A 20,470-nucleotide genomic window follows, 5' to 3' on the forward strand; every position below is an offset into this window, starting at 1 on the left:
ATTTTAACTTCCATTGCTATTATTATCTGTGTTTCTTAAGAGGTCTCCTCCTGCCTCCTACAGCATGGAGAAATGAAGGCCAAAGTGCTAAAAGAATGCAAAAGTAAACAGGGGCTGTAAAATAAGAATTAACTACATACTACGGAAGCTATTATCTTTCCAGCATTTTCAATTTCTCTTTCCTAATGGCTCCCTAAAACTCTTGCAGTGATTTCCTGTAAGAAAACTAATTTTTTGAAAACATATCTATTCTTAGTGAGAATAGTACTGAGTTTTATGTTTGTTTTGATTTCACAGTTATGATCAGGAGTTAGGAACTTCCCTTTAGCATTAGGCTTCCTCCAGCAACAGCCCATCTCTTTCCTTCTGCTCATTGCCAACTTTCTTAAAAACACAAAAACAATTCACCACTTCTCTCTCTTTGCCAGCCACTTCTTCCTGAGCCTCCTGCCATCTGAGTTCATGGGACAACTGCTCTTTCAGAGTTGCCCCATTACTGTTTCTCAGATCTTCCCTCTCTGTTTTAACAGCTGTTACTGTCATTCATTGTATAGCCATGCTATTAAATATGCTTCTGTTTTTTTGGAACATCGTCTATATGCTTCTATGTTGCTATATACCATTTCAAATCATCAAAATTTTGCTATCCTCTCTCATTACACAGAAAAGTCACATTTGAAGAGGTTGTGCAATTTATCAACAGTACTAGACTCAGGACTGGAATGCAGATTTGTCCAACTACAGATAATTAACTGTCCTATTCTTCACTCTGCCTGGACTGAGATGCTGTGTAGTTGGCAATGAGCTCATCACAACTACCTGCCCTGGGCAGGTCAGAATTGCAAAGAAAAAGCTTTGTTTCAAGCAGAACAGATGGTGAGCTTTGCCAGTTCTCCTTGGGAAGAGTGCCCCACTGTCCGTCTGGCTTGGCAGCCTTCAGGGGCCTTGCCATACACAGGACACTGCAGTAGGGATTTCCCTGGTCTGTCTGGAAGAAGAATCCTGTTGGACGACTCCTCAGGTTTTTATGAGGCCTGTGAAAATGTCCTAGGACACAGTTCTAAATGAGCAGAGCCACATGGAAGGGTGTACTGTGGGGAGGGACGTGGCCTGATCTGGGTCTTTGTCCTCATATGAAAATAACTCTCTACCCATGCCACAATCCCTTAAACCTATGACTGATGTGTCAGCAGGGTTACAGTCTCTCTGATCTCTTGTAGCAGCCAAGAATCTATTTCCAAAGGTCTATGTCTTCCTCCCCAGTCATATGGGCCCCTTTCAAGCTGTCCCCTCCTGTAGGTCTTATCTGTCATTAGGTACTGCCATATACTCGGGGATACAACCTTTACCTTCTGGCCCCTTTCTTCCCCTCTTTTCTCTCCCTGACCTTATTTCCTAACATGGATACTTCTCAAAGTTCCGGTAGTTCCATTGTCCCCCCATGTCTCTTCATTCCCTTCCTGGGAATGGCATGTCCATTCTCAAAGCTTTAATACCTCTTCCATGTGAATGGCTCCTAATCTGTCTCTTGAACACTACATAGCAGCAGAGGAAGCTCTCTGCAGGTTTTAAGGCACTACAAAATAGGTTTTCTTGTTTGCTGCTCAGCAGCCAGTACACACTTGGAATGCAGCTCAGTGTTGAAGAAATGTTTGTTGAGCAACTAAATAAATGAGTCTCTTCCTGTCTCTCCTCATTACCTTACCTGATGAACATGCCCTTTCCCAAAGCTTCAATACATCCTCTATGTGAATTTGTTGAACAAATAAATGAATGAGTCTAAAGCAAAACTCATTTTTTCCCACCTTTATCCAATACTCTCTCTGCCATTGCCCTGAAACAAGCTTTAGCATAGTACTGAATTAGTTTGAATCTTCGTTCAATCTATTAATAGGATGATGCCTCAGGCAAATTACTTAGCTTTCCTGAATCATCTCCCTTAAAAAAAATCACAGAGAATAATACTCTGCTTGTTTATTATGAAGATTAAATAGTATTATGACATACCTCAGTGCCAGTTACACACCTACGTATCAGCCCTTATTCCTACCTCTCCTGTTTCATTTAAAAGTACATTGACTATCTCATTTAAACCTCACAAATATTTAATTAATTAATTATTAATTTATTTATTTATTTATTTATTTATACTTTTATATTTCTACTTTTTAGATGAGGTGAAGAGGAAACAGAAGGACAGAAAATGTGATCTACTTGCCCAAGTTCCCATCAAAATCAAGTCTGAGAAAGTATTACTCCAGAATCCCTACAGTAAACTATCTCAGTCTTAGACTGCAAGATCACTAAAAGGTAGGATTTAGACCTTTTAAAAATGGATAAACCACAGGTCTCCAAGTCAAATGAGCCTTTAGAAAGTGGTCATTAAATACTGAAGGAATAAACAAATATTTTACTTTGTGAAATCTGACCTCCTGGTTTGATGATAAGCTATTTCAGGGTAATTTTTTTTTAAGTATCCCTCATAATGCTGAGCACAATATAACCAATAAATAGCCTTTAAAAAATATTTATTTTATTTATTTGACAGAGAGAGAGTGAGTAGGGTGGGGGGAGGGACAGAGGGAGAATCCCCAACAGACTCCACGCTGAGATAGGAGCCTGATATGGAGTTCCATCTTCTGACCCTGAGATCATGACCTGAACCAAAACCAAGAGTTGGAGCCTTAACTGATTGTGCCACTCAGGCACCCCATTCCCAGTAAATATTCTTGAATTAAAGATTATGATGTAATAAGGAAAACCTGTTTGGCAATGTTTTTCCAAAGACATGAGCATAGGGGTCTTACATGACAGGGGAGTTTTAAGAGAAGGATAAATGAGAAAGACATAATTCAGAGCAAACGTGTTTCACTGCAAGTTATATAAGTCAACATCCCAGCAACCAAGTAGTAATTTCTTCATCAGAATAGAGAATAAATACATGGTTAGGAAATATGTCCTGCTAATCGGGGTCAAAGCAGTTGCACGTGATGAAAAGGAAATCGTCGGAAATGTTTTGATGTTTTCTACGGGAAGCTAATTCTACGGGAATTATAATTCAAGTTGTGAGTAGAAATTTAATGCATTTTAAGCAGGGTGGAAAGGGTGAATAATTGTTTTGTCAGTTGGTAGGGTGGGTCTCAGGCATCACAGTAACTGTAATCCTAATTGAAGGAATGCAGGAAAGTATATCTGAAAATGGAGGGCGGTGGTGCAAAACCAAATAGAGGAAAGCAGACTGCTTACATAAGAAATTAATACTGTAATTTACCTAGATAGAATTTTAGATTAAACGAGAAACAAAACCAGTAATTTAGAAGAGATGTATGTATCTGACTCCAAAAGAAGAAAGAACTATTCAAATATAGCATGTTGTAGGAAAGCATTAAAAAAAAAAAAAAATCCACAACAAACTAAAATGAACTTGCTTTTCTCCCCCCTAAAAATGATAAGAACACACATAATATAATTGCTTAATTAGAGTTCTATTACTTAATTATAGTTACACAGTTGCAAGCATAGACAGTATAATCTGCAGTTTGGCTATAACTGGAGACTGAAAATTTGAGTGAGTTGGGGGATTTCTAAGTAACATACTAAGATCTGATTTCTGTGCCAAGGAATAGTAATGGATGTGAAAGACATGCTTTATAGACCCTGCAAAGCTCACAACTTGACTTAGAAGTAAAGTTTCTAGAGAAATAAGTGAAGCGTTTACTTTTCTCTAACACCAAGAAACTTTTTAGTCATATGATGGCAGCCAAGAAAAGTAAGGTTAATTTGAGAGATGCTTGTAGAATCATGTGATCAATGGAGTTCTGGTAAGAATACAAAAAGAGTAGAATGACACAAATGATTCTGACATTTAAAAACTGGCAATGGGAACCTGTTTCCTCACATTCTTAGCTGATTTGTAAATGAAACATCAGGGGAAAGAAGTATTAGGTAATGTTGTGGACACTTCTGTCAACATGGTTATTATCTTGTTTTATTGGATGGGTCAAGGATAAGTAAATTATTGGACACATCTTTGCAAAAAAAAATGTTAATACTTGGGAAAGTCACTTAATCTGGCAGTGCCTTAGTTCCCTCACTTGTATAATTAGCACTTTTTTCCCCTAACCACTAGGATATACACTGCTATACTCTCTTCTGATGTCAACATTTGCTGTTTATGGGGCAAGATGATTATCTAAGAAAATAGTTATAGGTAAATTAAATCAGAGTGCTGCAAAGATCTGATATGCTTAGGCATTTGAGAATTTAACACTTGGATCTGCCCTTCCACTAGTGTATTGGATTTGACATGTATGCTAGACACATGGCTTTTAGGACGCTACTGGAACAACAGAAATCCTGATGATGGTGTCAGATATCATGATGTCAAAGGCTTGAGTGAACTCAAATGATTGTGAGATTAACTCGCAGAAACCATGACCTTGATGTCTGCAATGGAATTCTAAGAATGTCAGGTGTTCGAGAAAGTCCAAAATGGTCATCTTGGAATGTGCTTAAGAAATGGGAAGAGCGGTGAGAAGAGGATGAAATCTAAAATTAATCCCGCCTATTTTTAAAGTTTTTTCATGACAGCTTTACTGTATATTAAAATCCGTCTTAAGTGGATTTTCATAAGTTTGTATAGTGTTGACCTGGTGGATTCAGAAAGCCCTTTAGTTTAGTCAGTGTTTGACAGACCTTGCCATGCACATTATAGATTAGAGTGTATTTAAATACCACGAAAATGTACTATTGCATATGATAGGTTTAGCTCCTTTGCTCTGAGGACATTTTATCTCCTTGGTTAGTCAGACACAAACCAAGTGTTAGCAAATAGAACTATGACATCTTTGATACCTGCTTTTCTTGCTGCTTCCATGGAGCTAGAAAAGGAACCTAATGGAGGGATTACATCGTGAGAGAGTCTGGAGCAGGAATTGTAAGACTTATTTCTCTATCTAGCTCTACTAATGGTTAACAGTGTGGCCAAAACATGTCTCTTTAGATCTCTCTTCATTTTTTTTTAAAGATTTGTTTATTTATTCATGAGAGACACAGAGAGAGAAAGGCAGAGACATAGACAGAGGGAAAAGCAGATTGCATGCAGGGAGCCCGATGTGGGACTCCGTCCCGTATGCCGGGATCACTCCCTGAGCCACTCAGATGTCACTCTCCATTTTGAAGAGAATAAACAATCCCAACTTTTTTATTTTCTTTAAAATTATATGGCTTTATGGAAAAGGCTGGCAATCTGAAGGGCTAACACTTAATAGATCCCATTGTATTTCATCCAGATTTGAGAAATTCAAATTGACACAGAAAACCACGCATGTACCATATTGGGTATGAGATCTTAGGACCAAAACAAAAAATATAGCATCGCAGATTTATGCACAGGAAAGAGATAATGAACACCTTGCCCTATGTCTTCCAAATTTGGGCATCCTGGAAAAGTCCACTAAAAGCAAGATTAGATCATGTCTCAATTCTTTCTTTCAAGCTCCATAGAGACCCACCCCCATATTTAAGGTTTTAATTGTTCATCTTTAAAGTTCGCTTCTTGTTCAGATTTTTTTTCTTTAAATAAAACATGATTCCCCTTCTTATAGTCGCTCCTATTTTTGAATATTGTACACTTTTTTTCCACTAAGAAGACTATCAAAAGAAAGTTCTTTCTCTTTTACTCTCTCTTTTTGTATCTTTCTCCTCCCTCCCTCCCCTTTTCTTCCTAATAAAATTATCAAAGGTTCATATGCACTTTCAGTTCTTAATAGAATAAAAGGGAGTATGAGTTAAAACAAATTGTAATGACCCAAAGTAAGGGAAAGCATTTTTTGAATCTCATCTATCTTTCCACTGGTTCTTTTGCCTCCTCCCACACTTATATACTGCTTAGCATGTATGATCACAGGACCAACTGTGGAGATAGCTCCTCTCTCTCTAATTTCCATTCTTTAATGGAGTCAAGTTTTAGAACCAGGAGGGATAGGTTGGTATAAGAACTCTTTCTTCAAAGAACAGAAGACATGGCTGGCCTCTGGTATCTCCCTGGTCCATGCTAAGAATTTCCAGTGAAAAATGTCCCTAGAAGCCAATTGCAAATGTTATCATTCTTAAGATCTATTCACCTATTCACAAGCACCTTCCTTTCCTAGGATCAAATTATTATTTAAAAATGGGCTACAAGGCAATTACATGCAGAGCTCTCCAGCTACCTTTGCTAGAACGCAGGGAGATGTATAGCAGGAGAAGCATACTCAGTATTTTGAATTTTTTACATCAAGTGTTTTGATCATAGTCCTATGACTGGACTGTGGGCCCAGCTACAGGCTTAAAGCAATGAAGCTTGTTTGATGGAAATCTGTAAAACTTAATGAGAACGCAGGGCTCTGAGCATCAAAGCAGGTGGGTGCCTCAGAAAGGTTTCAAGGGCCTGGGCAGAGAAAGACTTCTTACATTTGACCTGTTTCTTAATAGTCTGATTCTGGATGCTTTGCCTACCTTTCCTTAAGGGGGAAAGTATAAATAACTAAGCAAACACATAGGAATCTCTTTCAACCCACGTGTTTTTCTTAGATTTTAGAGGTATTTTGTCTGTTGTTTTTATTTTTGATCAGGGAGGTGGTAGTGGTGGGAAAAACTTATCTTTCCTATTTTTTGAGGATAATTAAGTCCCTCAGAGTGATGTGTAAGAAGCCCTTTGGCTAGAAAACTTTTGAGGGTAGGATTTTAAGATAGCTTTATATGCAAAATATTTCTCTTTTGTACAGATGACCACCTTCTACAGCAAGGGTTTTAGCTTTTACATAAGTTTTATTATAGTAAAAGACTATAAAGTACATAAAACTTAATCTCCTCACTCAACAGATGAAAAACCTAGGGCTCACAGAGGTTGAGTAAAATGTACTGGGTTACTCTTCGCATGTGCTGGTCAATTGTTAGATATGTACAGCCCAAATGATGAAAAATTGCATTCTGGGAATGCAATTCTGCTCATTTTCTTCCTTCCCTCTTGCTTCCTACCAATTTTGCCCTCATTCTTTTTAACTCTAAAGAATAATAACTGGTTTAATTGCTTTGTTTTGGTTAGAAATATGCAGATTTTCCTTGTTTTCATATATATTTTTTATTGTTTTCTTCTCCAAAACTCAAGTCATCTTGATTTTACCTCTGGTACCTCTGGACTGTTTGATATTCCCTAGATCAACCCCTCACATCTCTCCCTTGATTCGCTGTACTTTTTTTTTTTTTTCCCCTGGAGGCTTAGGGTCTTTTGATCCTTCATTTCTACTGAATTCTGGCCCTATCATAGATATTTCTAGAAGTCTCCCTGGCAGTCGGTAACAAACAGCAACCTTTGTTAAAGTCCTTGTATCATTTGCATCTGTAATACCCTAAATTGTTTCTAAAAATGCTGGCTCACTGCTAAATCAGAAGCTGTGAGGGACAAGGATCTGCAGTTTCCTAAACTCTCAGGTGATTCTGACACACACAACTTTCAACCACTGTAGCAGTCACACCTGCCATCATGCCATCCATTGCTCATCTCCCTCAATATTTATCCAGCACTACTATTCGCCTCTCTTCCATGCACCCTTGCTTAGACACACCGACCTGAGTTCCCTTAAACATGGTATGCATTCTTTTACAGCTGTGCTCTTTCTCCAATTTTTCCTCTGTCTCAACTTTGCATCTCACATCCTGTTCACTTGGAGAAACATTACTTTCCTTTCAGGGCCAAACTCAAATATTAGCTCCATGTGAAAATTTTTTTTTTTTGACATTACTCATCCACTCCCCAAATACTGTGCTAATTTAGAATGTTGCACAAACCTTTGTTACAGGACTTATCTCACTTGAGTGTAATTACAATGCATTTACTGAAGGGTTATGGAGCACTAACTATGCCCCAGGTGCCAGCGCCACGGTTCATCCTACTGAGAAAATCACCCCCCAGCTTTTTCTAGCTAGAGTCTTCACCTGAACCATAGAACGCAGAATGCAGTAATAGTAAACGCAGTAAAGGTTTTCTCAATTCTCTCAGGGATGATCGTAACTACCACTATTACATACAATGAATGCCTTAGGGCATAAAGGCTTAATCTTGTTGAGAAACCCTTTGTGATCAACACTGGTCAATTTTGGTAGCAGTAAATGCTATGATAGAGATAAGCCCAAGGTGAGAAGGAGAAGGAGAATAACAACACTTAATTACTTACTTGTTTGTTTCCCCTGTATCCAGTCTTGTTCTTTTTCTATCCTCACTTAGCATCTAGCATAGGCTCATTTTATGGTGGTCCTTTAATACATATTTTTAATGAAAAGCACTGTAATTCATCTTTATGGCTATGTGTTCTTGGGATCTAGCCAAGGCAATGCAAATCATATTTGTAAACCCAGCATCTACTCCGTGTCTGAGACACATCTGACACTCAGTGAGGACTTGGCGACTAAATGAACAAATTTAGAAGGGTTGTTACTCAAGGATCGTAAGTACTACTTAAAGAAAAAGTCACACGAATGTAAAAATATGCCCTATTAAACTACATTTCAAGGTATCTCACTTTAAGTTTAATTGCTTCCTGTTAGGTGCATTTCAAAGATAAAAATAAAGGGTTTATTAAACATACCAAGTAAAGTTGTAAGAAGTGAAAAAAGGCTGCATTTCCCTGGGTGTTAGGTGGGGGTAAGTGGTGGTATTTTCAATGTTAGTCTATATATAATAAATTTTTAAAAATTAATTTGAATATATTCCCAAGAATAGCCTCCAATTACAAATTGGGTTTAGGAGAAAATGGTAGGGAAATATATAAAATGCCATAAAATTCTGGTGTCTTAAAGCTATTTTTAGGGGGTCTGTGATATCTCCTTTTTCTATTAAAGAGTCTGCAGCCACCTGGCTTCAGAGAGCATCACATGGCACACTCTTTTTATAAGCATCACATGGCACACTCTTCCTGGGATTAATGGTTTTCTGATTGATGTCAGTTAAAGGCATCTCTGTTCATTTAATCAGTTTAGAAAGGTGCCATACATCTTAGCTGCTTCTAGGGGGCGCTTATTAAAATTCATGTTGCAGAAGTCGCGTTTCTCCAAATGGTTCTTTAATGCCTCAAATCCCCAACTGTCTAATTTATACCCAAGGAAGAGTTTACTTCCTTCAGGGCATAACCCATTATATTAAAAAGTTGTTAAAATGTAAATAAATACGTAGAAATCTGTTTAAGTTAGCAAATTGTGGGGTAAGGTAAAATAATCCTACATAAACCATGGCCTAAAAACATATAAAGAGTATATATGGAATTCAGGTAATATTCAATAAGAATATTACCATGCAAAAATGATAATTAACCCAAGTAAACCTGCACACAGTAATTTTCAGCATTTGGCAAGGGAAAAAATTCTGCTATGAAAGCAGTACTCTAAAAATGAAATAAAGGTTAAGAGACCTAGTTGAAAATTGTTATTAAAACACGCAGGAATTTTGCTTTAATGGTCATGGGCTTAGTTCCAACTATTTCAGAAGCAAAAGCTCATTGCTTGGATAGTAACTATAACTCATCCCAAGATTGTATTCACCCCTAAATTTAAATTGTGGGGGGACTGGCCCTGTGTGTGTCCTGGTGGCTTATCTGCCCTGAGTGCAATCAGATCCTGATGTCTGTTTTCTGAAAAGAAAGCTGAGCCCATACAAGGCCTTGAAGGGGGCTGAGCCTGGGGGAGTTTCCATGGGATCACGGCATTCTCAGAGGCTGAGGCTCTGGTTGTCAGACTCAGAGCCTCTACTAAGCTACTAGGTTTTATTGTTTTACATTTTAAGATCTTTAAAATTCAGAGCTGAGTGGCAGCTGAGATGCATCCTAGTCTAGGTTAATTGGCAGTGCTTAGTGGTTTTAACATAATTGTGCATCTTATAGTCAATGATGTCAATAAAATATGGTAGTTGAGGTGCTCTGGCTCACTGATTTTCAAACTTAATTTGCATAGGAAATCATCTGGGGATCTTATTAAACTGTGGATTCTTATTTAGTAGATCTGGGGAGGAGCATGATGGTTTTTCATCTAATAAGCTCCCAGGTGATGTTGATGCTGCTGGTTGACAGGCTACACCTTGAGAAGTAAATCCCTGAGGGGGTTAACAGTGGTTGGTGGGCTTTATTTCTTTTTAAACTACCTAAAAACTACAGCTTTTAGATGTGTGCTATTGTTTAGAAGTTGTACTATATAAACTCTATGTACTTTTATATAAATATGTTGATTCATACATAATCAATTATTAAATGATAGCTAAAGGTAATAACTAGCAAAGGATTGATTTTGATCTTTGGTGATCATATATTTTAGCTTGGGAACACTGGGGAAGGAAATGTTAATTTACTCTTTCAAATATTTAAATCTCCCATATGAGGGTCTGCTTTGTCTACAGGTGGCAGACACAGGCAAGGCTATAGCAATTGTTTTTGAAAGGCGACCCTGGTGATCCCTAGGTGGCTCAGTGGTTTAGCGCCTGCCTTCGGCCCAGGGTGTGATCCTGGGGTCCAGGGATTGAGTCCCACACCAGGCTCCCTGCATGGATCCTGCTTCTCCCTCTGCCTGTGTCTCTGCCTCTCTCTCTCATGAATAGATAAGTAAAATCTTTGAAAAACAAAAAAGCAATGCTAACTGAAATCTGACAATGATAATACCTTTAAAAATTTACGTTTTTACAAAATTGTATTTGAACTATAAAAATTAAGTGACTTTCTGCACTTCTTAATAAGATCCATTTTTTTCTAAAAAAAAAAGTTTCTCAATTATCTTTTCTAATTTCTGGTGCATCAGAGGTGGCTATTTTAAAATTTAGGAGAACAAACAAGAAAAGCACAGTGGGCTGAGAATCAATAAACAGATTTTCTCCTGAATTATTTTATGTATGAGTGATGTGGCCTTAGTGATATTAAAAATAATTTATGATCTCCAAGTTAATTCAATTTCCTCACAAAGGTGTTAGGATAGTTAAATGAAATAACTTTGAAAATGAGATAATGTGTATCAAATCTCATAAACTCATCTGCAATCAGGAAAATCTTCCTATTTTGTAGGGTCCAGGCAAGATGAAAATAAGGGGCTCCTTGCTCAAAAGTTATTAAGAATTTCAAGATGGCAATAGTAAGATATTAAACCAAGAATATGTGTGGGGTCCTGTGTGCCTATATATGTGTCCATGAAATACGTATAGTTTGAATGTCCTATCTACAATATAATTGTTCCTAATACTCACTAATTATTGAAATATTACTGTATACCAGGCACTATGCTAAGTGCTTCTATTACATAGTTTTACTTAATCCTTTAGAGAGAAGAAAATTGAAGCACAAAAACATTAACTTTTCTCAGGTTATATAACTACTGAGTTTAGGGAGAGCAGGATTTGAACCCAGGTCTGTCTGATTCCAAAGCCATTCATTTTAACTAATATAATGTAATACCAATCTATAACTGGTTACTGTCATCCCCATTTGATTTTATTTACAAACTTAGGATCTGAAAAAATATACATATTTGAAAGACTATTCAATTTAAAACCTTGATTAGATGACCTGCATCAACCCAATTATCTTATATTCTGGTACTTCGTAAGGAGCCTGGTATTCAGCACACAGCCATATAATACATAGGGAAATAAACTGAACCTCCAGAGTCATCAGTTTCTCTCTGCACAGAATATTTACTCAACAAAGACAAAAATCTCATTTTCCTATTATTTAAAATCACTTCTGAATGAACACATTTAAAATGCTTCTGAATGATATCAGAATTATTTTCATTTTTAAGTAATTAATTTTTTAAATGTGTTTCAATAGTGACAATTCTCTTGAAAAAGACTAATTACTGTGTACAGGAATAATTTTCTTCCAACCATAGCACTTGATCCAAAGAGCTAAAGTATATAGAGTATATCATTTCATAATAGAAATTAAGATGAAACCCAAAATATTCACTTTGCTTTGGATGGGTTTCAGATTTTTTTAAAATATGGCTCAAACTTGGAAAAGTACAAACTTGCATTTATACGGAATTTTTATTTTTCTTTGTAATGTGTTTTTCTGATCTTTTAAAGTCATTTTATCTTTCGTGTTCTTTTCCAGCTCTGATAGTGGAACACATTAATTGTGCTTCAATCCCACATAATAGCAAGCCCATTATAGAGCTGAGCAAAGAGAGACAGACAGGGTAACTCAGACTGCTTTGCCACCTTCTCTTTGAAGTAGTACTGATTCCCTGTGGCAGAATTAATCACAGCTTGCTGTATTTCTAGAGCACTTTTTCATATCCTAAAGAATTTGTAATTATCTTTTTCTTTGTCAGGCTCTTCTTCCAGATTCCTAAGTGCATTGTCTTGTGATTCTATGTGTCTCCTGTGTCTAGTACTGAGCCTGGCACACAGTGGGTAGTGATTAGTGTTGACTCGTTGAATGCATACGTGCAAGTGTTAATGTGTAAACAAATGGAACAATTTAAACAAGGTACTCTAGTGGGCGCTGAAATTAAGAGGAGATGTTCAGTCTTATGCATCATTCACTACTGCTTTCTGCTGGGCTAGAAAATATCATCTTCTATAAAATGCATCAAGTCCTCAGAATTAAAATGTCATTGAACCCCCTTCCAAACAATGTTATGCTAGCTTGATAGCTGAAAGCACTACAATCCACTACACCAACTGCTGATATAGTTCTAGGCTACTACTGAGTAGTAGGGGCTTCTGCCAAAAAGGATGGGAAATAAAAATCTGTGGGTCCCCTGGAAGGGAGGCTGCTATGTCCAAAAAGCCAAATTCCAGGCAAGGACTCACCAGATGCTTCGTAAACTAAAGAGCTGAATTCCACTTCCTTGGGGACCTGAGCAGATGGGATTCCCTGAACTCAGTCTTGAAGAGTGTCTATGGCAAAATGCCTGGTTTCTGCCCCAATTGCTTATCTCCCTTGTTCCCAAGGCTAAATGTACAGAGGGAAACTTACTCATAGGAATGTATTGGAGCCAATACTTCAGAGAAGTCTATAAAGTACTTACAAATGTGTTTTCTGCGCATCCCTGTTTATATGGTTGGCTACAGAGTACAGAAATTTATGACCAACATCTTTATCTTATATACCCCGTTGGGGAGGGAAGATACATAGACTGCTAAAGGAAAGAAGAGCTCATGGAATGAACATCTCAGTACCAGTTAGAACAGTGGCAGAAATAATCCCACTGGAAGTTCATCCATAATTGGGCATCCAGGAAATTATTTCCTGTTCCTTTCCCTCTTTGACATACACTTTAGTGTCCTAGCAATCTGGGCTGCACTGTTGTATTTTTTTTTTTCTTTTCTTTCCCCTCAAGGTTCCTATAAAGTTCATTCCTTCAGGGGTACCCAGGCGGCTCAGTCGGTTAGGTGGCAGACTCTCGATTTCAGTTCAGGTCATGGTCTCAGGGTCCTGGGTCAAGCCCCATGTCAGGCTCTGCACTCAACAGGGAGTCTGATTGAGGACTGTCTCTCTGCCCCTTCCTCCACTTGCTCACTCTCTCTTGCTCTCTAAAAGAAATAAATGAACCTTTTTAAAAAAAGTTTGTCTTATCTAATTTTACTGTAATAAAAATATTGAGGACAGGGAATGAGAGTGAGTAGAGGAAGCAACATAGAAAGCAGTTAAAGGTAAGGATTCTGCAGTCAGATTGTTGAGGTTCAGATCTTGGCTCTGCTATAGGTCATTGTTTTCTTCTAGGTCAGTTAGCTAACTTCTCCTGTCTCCATGTCCTCTATCAGGCAGGAATAATACTAATGTATAACTCTTGTCATGCTCAGAGTATTATCTTTGACCAAACAGAGCACTGAAAAAAAAAATGATAGTGTACTACCCAATTACGGAATAATAAAAGCAGTACTAAAGATAAAATGCCCTAAGTTCATACACACACACACACACATACACAAATCACAAACTGTTCTTTTCTTCCATGACTCTCTTGCTGCTAAGCTTGAAGTACTAAATATCAAATTATTTCACAGTTTCATTTTTTTAAGCAAATTATTTTTGCTGTGATGCTGATGCCCCCAGCACAAGCCTACTGGGTAATCCACTGAATGTTGTAGACACTATATGAGAAATAGAAAATGATGAATGTGTTATTATTACTACCCTGGAATATACCAATGACCATATCCTTTCAGTCATAGCTCTTTTAATGTCCCTTTAAATAGTGTCTAGTATAATCCCAGACAGAGCTCAATATCACTGGGGTTTATTTGGATGGTCTCATTCAGGCAATGCTGTCTAGCCAGCATGAGTATCAACTTACAGAAGGAATATCAAGGTCGCATGCAACCTCACCACTCAGAGGTACGTGTTCTGCTGAGATCTCAAGAGCCATCATTTGAAGGACTCCTGGGGATATTATTATTATTAGTAGTAGTAGTAGTATCACTATTATTAATACCTCACATGAGTTCTTAGAAGGACACCCTTGAAAGGAAAAAGAGATTCCTGACTTTAAAAAAAGCTGTGGTCTGCTGTCCTGCTTAGTGCTGATACTTTATTACAGTGGAAGAGATAAAACACATTTCAGTGTTTCCAAGATCTGAAGAAATTAGGCAGGGCCTAATGGCACACAAAGCTTTGTCAAATTCTTTGACATTCCCACAAATTCTACCTCATTTTCTTGTTACAGTTTTAAAGGCAAACTGCCATCTCCTATGTTTTAAATCAGATGGAGAAAACTTATTTTCTTTCTAGACCAGAACTTCTGCCCAAAACACTGCAGGCCAATCTGCCTTCTCTCCAGTTGAACTGAACCAAGCTCTCTTATGCCTCACTAAGCCAAGACCCTGCCTCTCAAAGTCAGCCGCAAGCAAAAACAGGTGAGTCTGTTAGTTGCAGGAGTCCCACTCTGCAGCCCATTATTTTGAGGATCATCAGCAAAACCTAATTTTAAATAGCTCAAGTGAGGACATTTTACCAAATATAGTTAAGGTGGTATTATCTCTAGTTATCTAATAATATGGTAAGTAAAGAGTATTCAGATCTGAAAGGAACATGTCTAGGAAGGAGCCACAGGGAAATGCAAAGCACGGTTTCCTTCCTGAGACAGTGAATGAGGCCTGGAGAAAGTGCAGCGTAAACTGCCAAATGCCACCTACCAAGACACAGACTGTGACAGCAAAGCAAGAGAACAGAGGCAGAAAGTATGTGTAGGTAACAGGGACCCCAACACAGAAGAGTCTGGAAGAAATGAAACCTGGGGAAAAATGTGTTGCATTATGACTTTGGAGCTCATATGAGAAGGTCTTCTTACCTAAAGAAGTCCTCACTCTTCCCAAGTTGCATGATTTACAGACATGAAAGAAGACCTCCTTATCCTCCAAAGTTCCAGCTAGGTCATATTTTGACAGGAGGTCACACAAAGCCTCCTCTTTCAAGCTCAGGAAGGTAACTTGAAATGCAAATTTTGCCATGATCTTTGTTCTTACATGTAAATGACAGGCACTCTATTCTTCCTTAAGCAATGAAGGAAATAAGAACAGAAGGACACCTGAGGACACACATTTGACAAGCTAGTTCTACCACAGAAGAGTTTAAATTAGGAAGCCTTCACGATTGTCCATAAGAAGAAAGATAGGAATTAAGGGGAATTCGCACAAAGGATATTTTGTACCTCTTTCCCAGTGCTGATGCTGGTACCCTGTGGGAATTACAGAGCTGCCACTGAAAATGGCAGATGGGACAATGCTGATTACATTGAGGCATCAACTATTTTTTTTTACAAGGTGGAGGGGGTGATGCTTACTTAAGAGGATATTTTCTGAATCTCATCTACCTTGTAGCATCTTCCAAATTTTTAGTGCTAAAAGTTTCCCAGTGTAATTAAAGGCTGAGCTGATCTAATTAGGTTGATGAAATTTTCAGTAGGGATTTAATTCCCCCTAGCATTTCACTATTTTTTTTTTTTTTTTCTAGAATCCCTCCTTAGGCTTATCCCAAAAGACTTAGTGGTGACATTCAAAATTGTCTCACACAGGCAATGTCTCCCTTCAAACAACAAACCTCCAGCAGGTGCATATGGCTAGGAACAAACTTCAAATAAAAGATTCTAGGCCTTTTTTTGTTGTTGTTGTTGTTGTTGTTTTTGTTTTTTTAAGACCATCCTTTCCACCTTCTTCACTTTCATTTCCCTATGAATAAACTATGTTAAATAATCTTCACTGCAGGAGGGAAATAGGTGTTTCAAAGCATTCTGGAGGAACAAAGAGACTAAGAAATGCCTAATAGCAGTAGATTCTGAGGCAAGATTAATGAGGGAGTGGCACAACTCTTCCTTGTAAGTCATTTACTACAGAAGCCTTCATGGTCAAAATAGGGGCATAAACACATACCAGTGGAATTTTCATCTATCTTTGAAGATTAAAAAAAAAAAAAAAAGAATGTCTAATGAGCACCTTAGGAATCAACTGTAATACCCTTATACGGAAAAATGCTTTCCCAAGTAGCTTTAAGGTATATGGGTAGGGCGGTAGGTGTCCTCTGACAGACCCCAGGTGCCTCACTCTGATGTCCTGATTTATCTTTTTGCTGTTCCCTCTCTTGTTGCAGCAGTCACTCAGAAACTGCTTGCTAGAAAATTTAAATTTCACTAAAATGATAAAAAATTCTTAACCAGCATATATTTCAGCTTTTACTCAGTGTTTTAAAAAATGCAAAGAATAGAAGCACATGTTTCTACCAGAGCATGGTTTGTATCACTTTTGCAAAAATTAGATTTACAAAGAATATTTTTAAAGACCTATCAGCCTCTAGGGATTTCATAGATGTGGGCTATATAATGGTAATTTATAATTTATAATTTTTTCCTTTAACTTTTCTCAAATTTATATCTTTGAAAGTCATTTTCAATGAGCTCAAACATTTCTCTAGAGAGTTCCTGATTTATTTATGATGAAATTTAAATAATTAATAAAAAAACTACTTTGATTGCCTTATTACAAATTCCTGTCCATTCATGGTTCCCTCTTTTAAAAAAAAAAAAAAAAAAACAAATTCAGGTTAGGTTTTGCCAAATTATGTTAAACTACTTTTACTTTATTTTTCAAATTTGATGATCACTAAAATATAATAACACTTTCCTTAATGAGGGTTCATTGCTCTACATGCAAGCGGAGTCTCATTTCAAATAGGCATTATCAAATACTGTACAGGGAAAGCCCTGTTTCTAATGAATAGTAGATTATGAGTTGTTTCATCCTGTTGAGTAATGTCTTTTTTTTTTCCCATCTTAATCTTTATTTTTTATATTTACTTTTTTGAGAAAGAGAGAGGGAGAGAGAGAGCCAGTTGGGAGGGGCAAAAGGAAAGGGAGAGAGAGAGAGACTCCTAAGCAGGTTTGACGCCCAGTGTAAGCGTGACACCGGACTCCATTTCAGGATACTGAGATCATGACCTGAGCTGAAATCAAGAGTTGGACACTCCACCGACCGAGCTATCAGGTATCCTTACATTTTACTTTTTAGAGAATGAAGGTGAGAACTAGTGAGAAAGGTAGGCCATCTCTATTTTTGTATTGAGGCCACTGTTTACATTAGAACAGAGCCACTGAAAAATTCTATTTTATCTGACAGTATTGTGTGTTCTACCCCTGTTACCCTTCCTTGCTCTTGGGTAGGTCAGGTAACTTCTCTAGGTCTATTTCTCCATTTCCAAAATAAGGAGGCTGGACTTGGAGAATGACTTCCAGGATCCTTCTTAATCTGATACTCCAAAATTTCTTCTATTACTTCAAACATGGTATTACTAGTAGCTCCCCCCAGGATTGGTTACCCTAAAAGGGATTACATAACATTTTGAAAAACAAATTGTTATGAGCCATAAATGAAACCATAATTAAGATTTTAGACATGCAATGTGCTCCACAGCAGAAAGCTTATAAAAGCTCGAGGAAGGCTTACTTGGACTTAGTGTTAAGAGATGTGGTGAGAAGGAACATGGACATGTTCCTCTCTTTTCAGTAACTCTACAAAGCTCGTCTATCTGAAATGAGGTGATTTAACTCCAAATCTATGGCACTTTGTCACAATTTCATTGCAGAAGCAGTAAGAACAGGGCATTCTAAATAAATAGTAACTCAGACATGCACAGAAACTATGACCCATCCAAAAGTCCTCCAAGTAAGGTATGTTCTGATTTATGGGCTGACTGTACTTGTACCTTTCCACTCTCTACTGTTTCAAGAGAACATAAAGTGAGGGAGATAACACATCAGAAAAAACAAAACAAACCAACAAACAAAAACCTGGCAGCACTTGCTCCATACACATCCCCCAGGCTGTGGGAGAGAGAGGCAAGGGAGATGCCCAATCAATAAAGAGGAATGATATCAATCCAAAACCTGTAGAGATAATGACAGGAGTGAACCTTCATTGTATGGACTCAGTAGGGGCTAATTAAATGTCACATGGAAGACCACTTGGCTTGTTTTTGCTCTAGTGATTTTTGTGATTGAAAAACCAAATAAAAGTAGATGAGTTCTAAAATGTATCTCTACTACTCATTAACATTTAAACATTATAAATGTTAATTTAACATACAGTTTAATCTGAAATTGCAATTTCAGATCACGGCAATCCATTGAAGTTTTCTACACCAAAAAAGTTGCCCTGCCATGCTGAACTTTGAGAAGATGATGAGGTTCACCTGAACCTGGGTGTTCACTGCAGAAATCTGCATGTTTTTATTGGATACACAAAAGAGCTCTTTGGCTGCATTCATGTTTCACTAGAGATTCTTAGATCCCCTTTCCTTTTCCTACTCCACAGTAGGACTGACTTTCCATGGATGAAGCAGGGTCTAGGGCCTGACTGTAGCCTGGTCTCATATGAATGTGAAGAAATGGGGTAGGTGGGTGGAAGTGTGGTTTTGTGTCCCCTTCTTCAACATCTCCTTTACTAGAAGGAGATTTTACGCATCTTATTATGAAATCTAGAGTTTTTGTTTGTGTTTTGCTTTTACCGTGTTTCTCCCTAACCTGAAACGTGTTCTTTATCCTTTGCTTATCCAAACCATAGTCATCCATCAAGACTCTCACATTCTTATTCTTCTGTGTATCTTCCTTGTCTACTCAATCGCTCACTCATTTCATTCTCTTGGACTCCAAAGGGCTTAACTCTCCCACGCAATTTAACTCCTTGACCCTCACAGTCTATTACACATTTCTAAAGCCGTTTCACTTTGTAAGCAACTTAAGACTTTGCACAATCTTCCATGGCAGGGACCCTAACACACATTTCTATTGAGACACTGTGTATTATGGTAGTTAAGAGCGCAATGGACTCTGACATTGGACTTCTTTGATTAAGTTCTAGGCTTTAGTACTTGTTGGCTGTGAGACTTGCTTAAGAAACTTACCTGCTCCAAAACCTGATACCTTGCCTGTAAAAGGCAGATAATGAAATTACTACCTATATTGTGAAGATCCCTGTAAAGTTCTTAGGGCAGCATCAGGCACAAAATAAGAGTTCAAAGAAAAATTCCAATGCTATTATTAGAATAACGAAAATCATAATTATTTTATTATGCTCACAGAGCGTAGCAACGTCCTGGGTCATATAACATTTATAAAAGGTGGAAGTTATTCTCTCAGAGGCAATTGATCCCTTCCACCACAAAGTATGGTTAAATTCAACTTTTCAAAACTCCATCTCCTTGTATTTATTAAAATAATAGTATTTTAAATTCCTCTTAGGTTTCTTCTATACCCATCCACTACTGGGCAATGAAGTATGTTTGCATACATGGAGGAGAAGTAAGGACGTCATGAACAGTAGCTGTTCTTCACTGATGTTTACCTGAATCAAGTTTATATGATTGGAATATTTTCTTTAGAATAAACCAAAGTATGTAACTGCTTATCAGCAACCATAGCTAATAACTTATAAATTCAAAGTTATTAAACTTTATGTTTTGGAGGTATACACCATTAAACTGTGCCCATACAAGAGAAATCTCTAGTTCTAACAACCAAAAGAACCTGGGTTCTACTTGATTGAAAACAGGAAGCTTTTATGAAAAAAAAAAGTTAATATAAGTTGAAGTTCAAGTACTTCCCAATCTTTTTGTCCCCATACTCCAACAGGTTCCAATTCTATCAAGAGTTACAACAGATAAGGACAGCTGAGTATGAGGGATGAAATTACTGGTGTCTTTTAGCCTGATGGTTTTGCTCAGGTAAATATCAAGTATGCTCATCAGATCACAGATGAAATGGCTTCACTTCCTTTGGAACATATTTCAAACATAAGAACAAAATTATTTCATCACAAGGACTCATTGTGTTTTTGCTTTAGGTAGCCTCTCTCTGGTAGCCTGATTTTTTTTTCTTCTCTCTTCCTGTAATGATCAAATAAATCACCGCTGTATTAAAAACACCTAAGACAGTTAAATAAAAATGAGCAAGGTATCGAACTTAA

The 20,470-nt window shown here is 37.5% G+C and overlaps 1 protein-coding gene and 1 long non-coding RNA gene across 4 annotated transcripts in view; one reads left to right on the forward strand and one right to left on the reverse strand.

Annotated features, from left to right (window-relative positions):
- The window catches only part of NRXN1 (neurexin 1), a 1,110,090-nt gene that overhangs the window by 678,148 nt on the left and 411,472 nt on the right, over positions 1-20,470 (reverse strand).
- On the forward strand, positions 573-20,459 carry LOC111097750. Of its 3 annotated transcripts, XR_005365975.1 has the most exons (6): positions 573-876; positions 2,173-2,310; positions 14,751-14,875; positions 17,432-17,494; positions 19,747-19,897; positions 20,137-20,459. It is a non-coding gene; the product is annotated as an uncharacterized LOC111097750 (long non-coding RNA). The 3 variants fall into 3 exon arrangements; XR_005365976.1 differs by having other exon boundaries at positions 18,619-20,459; XR_005365974.1 differs by having other exon boundaries at positions 19,747-20,459.

Source organism: Canis lupus, chromosome 10 (genome assembly GCF_011100685.1).
Source record: "Canis lupus familiaris isolate Mischka breed German Shepherd chromosome 10, alternate assembly UU_Cfam_GSD_1.0, whole genome shotgun sequence".
Classification (NCBI taxonomy): Eukaryota; Metazoa; Chordata; class Mammalia; order Carnivora; family Canidae; genus Canis; species Canis lupus.